This window comes from Rhea americana, unplaced genomic scaffold (genome assembly GCF_003343005.1).
Source record: "Rhea americana isolate MKP2758 unplaced genomic scaffold, rheAme1 scaffold_361, whole genome shotgun sequence".
Taxonomy (NCBI): Eukaryota; Metazoa; Chordata; class Aves; order Rheiformes; family Rheidae; genus Rhea; species Rhea americana.
In genome coordinates this window covers 243,965-255,516 of record NW_028186492.1, presented here as the reverse complement: position 1 = coordinate 255,516, position 11,552 = coordinate 243,965, and positions in this window count along the sequence as shown.

The window sequence follows — 11,552 nt, the reverse complement described above, 5'->3', positions numbered from 1 at the left end:
CGGCCCCGCCGCCGCCGCTCGCCTCATTGTGTGTCACTCACAGGCAGCAGCCCCGCCACCCCCCGCAGCCCGCCCCGCGGAACCGGAAACCGACGCCACCAGAGAGGCACCCGCCCGCCGCCAATGGCGGCGCCGTCTCACGCCCAGGGGCGGGGCTTCCGCTCGGGTGCCGCCGGCCWCCCCCTGCTTCGCCGGCCTCCTCCTGACGGGCGGCCGCCACGCCCAATAGCCTGCGGAGGGGGACGGGGATGAGGGCGGGGCCTGAGATGTGGCCAGCGGCGGGAGGGGGAGAGGCGGGGGGCGGGGCTTCGCAGCCTTCCCTCGCTCCCCTCGCTCCCCTCCCCCCCACCCCCCCGCGGGCTGCGCGTCGCCGTGGAGCGCGTTCCCGCCTAGCCCAGCCTGGCCCGGCCCGGTTCGTGGCGTGGCCCGGGCCCGTTCCCGCACCCGGCCACCCCTGCTTGGCCCTGCTTGGGTCCCCGGTCCCAGCACAGCCCGGCCATGCCGCAGGCTGGAACGGGCACCGCTGTCTGGGCCCTCCTGGGCCCCTTTCCCTCCCTTGGCCTGCGCTTCCCTGCTGCTTGCATTGCTTTTTCTCAGCCGTTTATTAATTTCCTACACGAGTGAGGCGAGATCGAGGGAAACCGCAGCTCCCGTGGTCCATGTTGGGCAGGCAGGGCCGAGCCTCGGCTGAGGAGGGAGCCGTTGGCGCTGTTTTCCCTCAGACTCCCTTGTTTTATTTCAGTCTCCTTCATTCTCCCTTGCTCTCCCTCAGTCTTCCCTGTTTTCTCTCAGTTTCCCCTGTATTCCCTTGTTCTCTCTCATTTGTTCATGTTTTTTTTCCCTCAGCTGCCTTCCACCTCCTTCAGCCTCCCTTGTTTCCCACTATTTTCCCCTCAGTCTCCCTCGATCTCCTTCATTCTCCCTCATTCCCCCCTCCCGTTTTTCCTTGTTCTTCCTCAGCGTCATTTTTCCTCCATTCTCCCTCCCTCCCCCTTGCTCTCCCTCATTCTCCCTTAGCCTCTCTCTTTTGCCTTTGCTCTCCTGCCATCTCCCCAAATCTCCCTTTATCCCGCCACCATGCCAGCCCCGGAGCTGCTTCCTGGGCTCTGGCGGTTGAGCTCCTGCTCGCTGCCTGCCTCCGCGCTCCGGCCACCAGCTCCGGCGGTGTCTTTCCCTTGCAGCGGCTGTGCCATGATGGAGACCGCAGGGGAAAGGGCTGTTTGCTGCAGGAGCAAATTGGCAGGGGAAACAATATCTTGTTTGCTGGTGTACTACAGCGGGGAACATTTGCAATGCAAATACGGCGAGGGATGCCTTCAGTGAGACGGTGGTTATCAACCACAGGCTCAGCTGTGGGACCAGACCCCGAGGTCACTGTCCTAGATGAGAAAGGGACTGCTGGCTGCGGTGAAGACATCATTAAAAGCCGCCTGGCCCTGCAAATGCGGGTTTTCTCAGCACTGCTGCTGACTCGGAGCATGCCATTTGCATCTGAAAAGTGGGTTTTGTTTACATTTTCTTAGAACTCTAAATGACGAGTTATTTTGCCCAATTTTGTGAGCCAGGGAATTAACACTGGACTGCTGTTAGGAGTGCGGTTTGTGACTGTTTCTGAGCACATTTTCTTTTGGAAGTAAGGCAGGATTTTTCTTCTTGCAGGTTTCTTGTTTGAAATAGTTTGTTGCTCTCTGCAAGGCAGCAGAAAAATGCGTGTTAGCCAATAACATTGTATGTGTGTGTTGCTAACTGATAGCCACAGGCAAGGATTAATCAGTTCCCAAATCATTCTAAACACACAGTTTACCTCATCAGCCTGATAGACGATTTTAGTAAAGCAAAATGCTTAATCGCTTCAGCTAACAAAAAAAAAAAAAAAAAAAAAAAAAAAAAAAAAAAAAAAAAAAAAAAAAAANAAAAAAAAGAAAAGAAAAGAAAAAGAAAAAAAAGCCTGTTCTGGATTCTTCTTTTAACTAGCTCTAGTTTTAGTTTGCCATGTTTCTGTCTGATGCAGTCCCAAGAGACATCTCCTTGGACAGTCTCTTTTCTTCTCCATAGAAATAGGGCTTCTTTCTCTAGGAGTTCTCACTGATATCCTTAATTGTGGACATTATTCCCATGCCCGTGACTCTAAGCACTAAATCTTTTATTTTCTGACTCCTAATTCCAATCCTACCTATTCACTCATAGTTTTATCATAGTACTTGGTGCTCACATACTCCCAAGACTGAATCCTTCCTGGAAATATCTCCATCTTTCCATTGAGTTTATGGCTCCACTCTTGCTATGTTGAACTTGCTCCTGACACAAGAAATGTTGCTTAGACAAGACCCTGAACTTTTACCTTTTCAGCTCCATTTCCTACAAAACTGTCTGTTAACTCTTCTGAAACATCAGTAGGATTTGTTCTGTATTTGAATTTCCATTAGTGACAATTTCTATATGCATTTATTTTTTGCCAGCCTTGTCTTACATTTCTTCTCATGCTCTCCAAAACTGCTACAGCTGGAGAGCCAGAGCACAGTACAGGCTACCCTCCTACTTCAGCACAGACACTGTATTTCCCCCATCCTCTCTTACCTACGCTCATTTGGACCCAAGTCACTCCTCGAGCTCTTCGTTATTCTGTGGCCTCAGGTCAGACAAACTTCCAAGTAAGGAGTTGGAAACCCAGTGTCTGGCATCTCAGCTTTCTATCTCAACAGAGAAAAGCATCTCAGAAGGGCAATCCAAAACCTGGCTATTAAACCACACTGTGATGAAGAAGTTGGGGTACCACACTCACAGTAAGCACATAATTATGTTGATGCTTGCTGCAAGGGGCAAAAGCAACCGACACACCCAGGCTCCGTGTTGGGACTCGTAGCAGGAGTGGATTAAACTTTGTTGGGGCATCTTTACACTCAAGTGTGGAAATACTCTAGGAAAAAAATTCCTATTACCAACATCAGCCCTACTAGTGCTTCCCAGTTTTGGAGGGTTTCCAGCCCAAGCACTGACCAAACTTAGCCCTGATTTTCTTTTAAAGCTCCAAAGAAATAATCACAGCCAAAGGCAGAAAATTTGCCAGACTCTATGGGAGTATTTGGAAGTTCCAGGTGCTTGTTAGTGCTGGGGAAGGTGCAGCCAGCAGCATTCAAGCTTCTCCAAACTTCTGATTTTGCAGGGACGTCTCAAACAAGCTGTCAGTTGAGTGCCTTAGCACCCAAGACAGCCGTGGGCTGAGCTCCTGTTTCTTTATATCTGTTCCAGCAACTTCTGGGTTTTGCAATAAGCGTCTGCAAATCCAATTAGCGTCTTTGTGGCACTGTATTCTGGCAGAGATCTGCTGTGTTGCTGCCATCTACAGTAGGTCCAGTGCCAATGGATAAGAAACAGATCTGATTTGCATATTCAAATATGCAAATCAGGCATGACAGCTCTCCTTAATTTTTGTTTGGGCTTTATATTTTTCCTTCCAGAGCCTTGCCTCAGAGATCCTTGTCCTAGGCTGAAAGGTGTGTGTTTCACACCACTTGGGCCACAGTAGAGAACTATGCCAAAGACCAGTTCTGTCCTCAGCGGGTCAGGGATGGTGGAAAATAAAGTGGAAAAAGGACTTTGCACTACATTTGTCCCTGCCTTGGGCAGATAAACCCAAAGATGGCAAAGATTTCTGGGTTGTGTCACCAAGCACAGGGGAATCCACAGCCATGGGAAGGTACAACACATCCTTTCTCATCCCTACCAGCGCACACCATGACCACTTTACAGGCCAAAACTCACTGTTTGTGGGGAGCATCAATGAAGGAGACAACAAGATGCTCACATGGAAATGAGTCCAAGCACTTTGGAGGGTAAAGTTACATCATGTGCAAGTTGGGGCAGCACAATCCRTATTCAAGGATCCACAGGACATCTCTTAGGGGTGAACAGGCCAGTAGGAACTGAAGTGCAGCAAATCCCACTTCAGCTTTTGTGGAGTTCTGACTGAAGGGAAGCAGGTAAGAAACATCAGAACTGATCCTAGAGATGCCTCTCCTCACTCTCATACTACTTCCCTCCTCCTTGGCTCTCTCCTTTCTGTGAGTCCCCCAAACAGTCCCAATTACCATGTAACCCAAGACGCCAGTACTGCTCACTCAGCAGCCTCCAAACAACACCCCTTGTCTTGCAGCCCTATAGGCTTAGCATCGCCCACTGGGAGGGTTGACATCTCCTTTAAGACCCTTGGGTCAATATATACATATGTGTGTGTGTGTACCTTTGCATGTACATAATAAACAAAATGTCCAGCCGCCTGTCTAGCCCTATCCTGTCCTTTCTGTCCTTCTGTCCTCTGGGAAACATGCTTGTCTCGTTGTCATTCCTCATTATTTTCTCATTACTATCTCAGCTGCATCTTCCCTGGTGTGGTTGGTGAGCTGGTACAAAAACATAGATTTTCCTTTTTGGACTGAAGACTGGTCAGTCTGTGCTTCAAGTAGCTTGGACTCCTGCCAGCCAGCAGCTCTCCAGCACTTAGAGAGTCGAACAGTGTAGCAAATGGTGATCTTCATAATAGCGAATCCCATGGACTTAAAGATTAAGACACAGATCTTAGGTTTGAGCATAGATTCTCAGAAAATGTTGTATTTCTCCACTGTGTGTCCATGGAAAGCCCCCTGTGTACTCTTCTGGAATTGTGTCAGTCATTGCTGCTGTCTCTTACCGTTTGTAAAATGATTATAATGGTACTCAACTGCTTTTTTGCACGCCTGATGAGGCAGATACTCTGTGGTGTTTCCAAGATGAATATAAGTGCAATTGAAACAAAGAACTGATGAGATTTTAGGTATAAAGGACTGGAAATCTTTCTCCTGGTACTTACCATGGTGTTGCAAAAAATGGTGTCACATCCTTGCTTCCAGCCTGAGAAAATGCTCTGAACCTGAAGTCAAGAAAGGATTGAGATTCCTGAGCACACTGAGCGGAGCTGGATGCTGCTTCAGTTCATATATTACTGCCTGTGGCCTTCATCATCTTAACCCTATGCTACAGGCTCACTGTAGAGCTTGTCCGTGTTGGCTGCCAGGGAGAAAATAGAACAGGTGGGGAAAAAGAGAGAAAATGATCGCCAGTGAGAAGGAATTAGTTCTGCAGTGATGGCGCCTTCTGATGTCGCAGGGCTCCTGGTTTGCTAATCGGCACCGGGATCCCTGCAGGGAAGTGTGTTCATTTGAATCAGCTATTAATCCTAGCAATATTTATTCTTCTAAAAATGATTTTGCTTTGCCTGTTCTCTGCCCTCCCCCCCTTCTCCAATTCACACTCTATACTACAGTATTCACAGCACATATTTAACACCGGCATAGTACAGTGAAAGTCCAGATTGTTAATAGCCAGAAACTCTGATTGCCAAAAAGATACTCCTAGCAACTAATAGCTGCATCTGGGAAAAATTACGGACAGCTTGGAAATTCTTTACTTCCCTTATTAATGAAGGACTTAGTAGAAGAAAACCCTATAATACAGTTTAGCTTAACTAAGTTCTTTTGTGCCTGAGGAAAATCTAAATTATAGCATACTATAACTGCTGAAAAATGCAAAAGGCTTTTAATGTACAATACCCCTCTACACCAGAAGGAAGAAGGAAAATTTTCTTGGTAAGTGGGAACACAATGAGAATTTATTTTTTTCTTTCTGTGTATTTAGTGCTAGTGAAAGCGCCAGATGAATAGTCACAAATACGTCATGTCCCATGCAGATGCAACATGGGCAGCACAAGCGTCTTCAAACTGCCCCGCTAACGTGCTTCAATTCTGAATGAGAAGGACCAGCTTTCTGAGTGAGAAAGGAGTCTGCCTCTATTCAATCCCTGACCCCTCTGCTCAAGGCTGCTAATGAAGGGGCCTCATTAACACCAAAGGTGAGGTTGGCATTACAATGTAGCTGCTGGTCCATGGCGGTCTGAATTGACACCTATCAATTCGTTTTGCCTGGCTACAGAGCAGCTGTCAGATGACAGCACCTTTCTCTGGTACGCTACAGTCAGAGGTCAGATTTGGGCAAGTGATGTAAAACGGTCTGGGTCACGCTAAACCCGCAGGCTGGCTAGACCTACCACAACGAGCATTTCACAGGCTGAGTTTGTCCAATGCTGAACACAAGCTGCTGGCAGAAGTGCAAGCTGAGGAAGATGGATCCAGATGCCTTACATGCCTGCTGAAGCTAACGCAATCACGGTACAATGGGAGGGGAGGGAGAGTCACTGCCAAAATTTGTGTCTGCTTTGATGTGCCTTCTTTTGGTCGACGCCAAAGTCATTGAAAGGTGCTCATGTGCAGGCTCAGACAGAGGCCACACTTTGACTGGTGACTGTGACCTTAGGCAGAATAACCCTTAGGCCGCTCAAAAATAGCAAATGGTGAAAAAATAGCTCAAAAATATAGGCCACAATAGGAGGAGATGAGCAGGGGCATCTGACCAGCTCCGAAAAGCCAGTTTCGAATTGTTTTCTGAATTGCAAAGCGAGTGCAAAAAACTAAATTACTACTGGTGTTTCCCAGGGCTCTGCTGCGTAACAGTGCTGCAGCCATATACTTAGGCTTGTTGTGTTGCAGCCTGGTGGTCTGATCCTCTCTACCCTCAGAGCAGATTGTGAGGCATCCCAGAGGTGGAGGAGCAGCATTTCAGTGCCTGTTACATTCAAATTAATGGCAGCTCCTGATTTTTGTGGATTCTGGGTCAGCTGCTCTCAGGACAGGCTCTATCAGAACAGCTTAGAGCTTCCTTGTGGCTTTTACCTGTCTACACAGCAGCTGGAGGTAGGCTTGCAACGTATGTAAATGTATGCAAACCATTTTTAAGCTGGTGAGCTCAGGTACAACAGCAGTTGAGATAATCCCACATGCTGCAGTGTGGGCTAGGCAAATTTGCCAGTGACTTGGAGAATTGGCTGAAATGCTGAAATTTATACTACTGCAATTTAATTGCAGTTGATGAGGTAGCTACCTGTTTGACAGCAGTGTGTCTGATTGCAGCAGAGCCATATCCTGGCATATCTCAAATGCCTTGGAGCTCAGTTTTGTTGCATAAAGGCTCAGCCACAGCAATTGCAAGGGAGACACGTTGGAATATAAAGCAACGTTCACGTGCAGCAAATACCATTTTAACCAGCACGGGAAGAACTGACTTGCGGATCTCTCTAGCTACGCTGTAAAGTGGCTACAGTATGACACAGAAAAATCTCTCTCTAGGCAGAGCTTTAACAAATTCCTTCCCTTTGTTACTCAGGCATTAGTATAAGGCTTGTAATACATGTTCATGAATGAAACCATTATACATACGGTTTTTATGCCATCAGTATTTTAGATAGACGAAGAATACGATCAATTTGGACACATTTCATGCAATTTTGAAATGCATTATGTAAACATTGCAGATGCAGGGCATTTTCTCTCATTGCCTGTATTTTTATATGCTAGGAAATCTACTTTAAATGTATGCGTGAAATGTGTCATGAAACATCTGACATATGTGGAAAACATATTACTGTACCGTATGCGCAGTGTATTAGGTCACTTACGAACAGCTTGAAAACAGAAATCATTTGCATATGGGTATATAGCTGCTTATGTTATGATATCATCGTAGGGGGAAAAGGAGTGTGTCCCAAGTCCATGTGGGTCACTGACAACAGCAGTATTGTTGGACTGGTGCTGAATACTGTTATAAGAAAAATTTTAAATAGCTAGAAATGTATTGTGCCTAGAAATTATCACTGACTCGTAAGAGCGCAGTTCCTGGGGTCTTGTATGAAGGTAAGGCACGGTAAGCAGGAGTGGACTTTTTTTTTTTTTTTAATGCACTTCGCACTTTGTACTATGATGTTTTTAATTATAAAAAAATGCCTTTTTTCAAGGGCTTTCTCTGTTGTACCAAGGGTTACGGAGCAGGTTCTGTTCTCTCTTTCAAGCATCCACTTAGGACTGTACTGATTCCCTGGGCTGACTGGGGTTAGTCCACATTAGAAGTGGTACAAATGGGATCAGATTCCATCCTTGATCTCTATGTATGACTTTCTGTCAGAATAGTAAATGTTATTTAATGTTACATTAGTAAATCTTGGAGTCTGGAATAGGATGATTCACAATGAATAACAAATTCAACTTGTTGCCATTTTTACTCTGCACAGATTTGCTTTTGATTTCACTTGGCAGCGCTCTGGTGGATGTTAATTCTTGGCCGTACTAGAATAGTAAACAGTAAAATCTCACGTATATTAATTTTTGCATTTTCACATTACAGTTCTTCATTGATTAATTTTTAGATTGGTCCCAGAAAGCACTTAAGAGATATATTACAGTTTGCACTTTACTGGCATTACATGACACTATTTCTGGCTCCAGCCCAGCCAAATATATTCTTAAGTGTATGCAAGTGCCATTGATACCAATGGAAATATTCATATTCTTAAAATTAAACATATGCTTAACTATTTTAGTGAACAGAGACATCTGGTCTCTTATGGAAGACCTATCTAAATCAATGCAGCATCAATCRTAGACTGTGAATTTTGTAACTCAGTGCACAACTGAATATTGCTTTTGGTGAATACTTCAGCACTGGAGATATCTTTACCTTTTGTTAAATATTTTGCAAGTGAGGCTAAATGTGCCAGTTCAGAAGAATAGCCCAATTCAGTTCAACACTTAAACTCATGTTTAGAGAAACATACTGCGTGTGCTCATGAATTGGGACTTAAGTGACAGAGTGTTCATGGAAACTATATATATATAAAAAAAGAAAAAGGTAGAGAATTGAAACGATGTCCAGAAATGTAATGTGAAGGCATAGAAAAATTAATCCATCAATTTTAGGTATTTTGATAGCAGCCATAACTAGAGAATTGAAGTTATTTGAACCACTTTGCCAGACAAGTGTGAACTGCTTGTTTTCCTTCCAAAAAGAGCAGTGAAAATGTGTTCCAAAGTGAAACCTAATCATAAGGGTTTATAAAAATAATTCAAAAGACAATTTAAGTTTTTGATGAAAAAATCATTTTTTGTGAACTTGTATGTTTGGCCAGGTAGCAGCCATGCTTCTCCTTGTTCAGAAGCAACTTTTACCCACATCTCTTCTATGTTTTTGGTCAAAACCATCCCTGATTTTGTGTGCAGCCACGTTGTGAACAGATGCAGAAAGGCAGAGGCAGGGGATCTGGAGACCCTGACCACTGCAAACATGATGATAGGACGTTTGCTGAAACGCAGATTCCAGCTAATAAGGACCTGGTACCTTCCATCTGTCCAGAACAATCATTAATATCTGGAAAATACTGGCATTTTTTTATGACCCTACAGCTAATTTTGTCCTGTATGAAATGTGGATAACAAGGAGATAGGCAAAACAGTAACAAAACTGAAACCTCTGCTTTCCTAGCAGTTGCAAAGTGAGTGTAAGAGAATTGGCAACCCCTGAGTTGCAAATTCTGAGTCTAAACTCAAATGTGGCAGTGAGAACTGAAAGGATGACTTCTAAAGGTAATGATATTTGGAGTTTATCTCTCTGCTCCCTGAGTTTCTCAGCCCTTTCTGTTCATGGTTTCCAGATTTTCACTGTAGACTTATGAGATTAAAACTGAAAAAGTTAAAGCTGAATTGATGTTGTTTTAACATGACTCCAGAAATTGATTCTTTAAATCAATCATAAAGCTTGCCAGGCTTGCAATAAAATCCCAAGACTTAGCAGCATTAGTTCTCTGTTACAAAACTATCCTTCCTCCTTACTCTTTGAGACAATTAACAAATACAGATTTTTTTGCAAAATAGAGACTCTCCAGTGAACCAATTTCTTCTCCTGACATTGTTAAGAGCAGGGGCTGGGTTGTTATTAACTACTTCTGCATTATTTATACAGGTTCATGAATGTGCAATGTATTTTACAGATAAATCACTCTGCCTTGAAAAGTTTCCAGTCTGCAGGCCAAATCCTGCAGTGTAAATCTGTAACAGCAGGAGGCAACTCAGTGCAGCAGAACAGGTAAATGCTCATCCCAGATCCTGCAGGACTGGTGTGTTATCAACATTATTTCATTTGTGTTGCAACAGCACCAAATAGACTCAACTGATGCTGTTGTTTCACAACCTCTTTAATCTGGCAACACTTGAAAGAAGCAGCCTTTCTGCCCTCTTCCTCATTCGTGCTCCCTCTCTTGCCTCTTTTCTTGTGGTTTAGGCAGCCACATGGTGAACCAAATCAGAGAAATGGTCCGAGTTAAAGTTCATCTGGCAAAAATAAGGAAAGGTTTAATTTTGATCAGTTCTAACCCAGATCACTGAGCGTGCAGGTCTGCAGCTCTGCCTGCCCTGTTTTCCTCTTTTCCTTGCTTTGCTGAACGAGCTGGCTAGTTATGCCTGGAGAGGCGCACACACATCTAAGGGTCCAGATGCAGAAGGTACCATCAGAGCTCCCCTGGTCTAGGGGGTTTGCGATGGGGCCACAGTTGTCTTTGGCCCTCTGAGGGCTCTCAGCTTTACTAGTCCAGCATGCTGCTCCATCCCTGCAGGACCTTTTTTCAGCTCACAGCAGGAACACCCTGGCTCATCTGCTTGACAGCCCCACATTTTTTTATGGGGTGTTTTGTCAGCTCTGCAGCGCAATCCATACCCCACAAGCTGGAACTGTGGCTCACTTGCAGGAAGGATAGGGCATCTGCAACAGCTCGGGGACCTTTCGGAGGTGCCACTGCAGCCTCAAATAGCCCTGTGCAGCTCCTGGGGTGCACGGACCACAGTCACGTATCGGTGTCAGGGCTGCTTCACTCTCTCAGGCTACAGCCCTGCTTAGAGCAGGAGGCCCTGCCTCAGGCACTGCCGTTCTTTTAAAGCTTCATTGTAGGTTTCTTTTCTTTTCTCTCGCTCCTTTTTTTTTCCTCCCAGGTTCCCAGGCCTGGGGATTCATCTTCTGGCTTCATCCTGAAATCCCTGAAGGTTTCAGATCCCCACGAGGCCTCTCAATGTCTTGATCTGCTTGAATAGGCATTTTTAACGCGGTCCTGGCTGTCATCAGGGACTGTTACAGTCACTCAACTGCAGCAACATTGTTCTCAAYGCAGAGGCGCCTGGAACACCTCCCTTATTACCATAAGACATAGGGAATTTTGCCTCTGGGTTTCTCTRCAGTGCATCACACCGGCTGCTTCTTCGCTGGAGATGGCCAATTAGCCCTCCTCACCCTCACCCCAGCCTCCTTCCGCTCATGGCATCTCTCAGCATCCCCAACTCTCAGGGCTGCTGGAACCTGTCCATCTCCAGAGGGCCCCGGCGGCCCCRGCAGAGGTGAAGGTGACCCCTTTTCCTGTGCCAGGTTCCCTGGCAACGAGGCCTTTCTTTGCTAGCCGGCCTCCTCCACCCCCTGAAGGGGAGAAAGGATATGAAAGCCCTGCTGCACTTTTGAACTTGCTGCCGGCGCGCTCAGTGGCTGTGCAGGGCAGCGCGGATGGAGGGGCTGGACCCAGCGGGGACCCGGTGCAATTGCCCAGAAGTTATTAATAGGCTGTAGAAGAATGTGATGGGCCGGGGGAAGGGATGCCG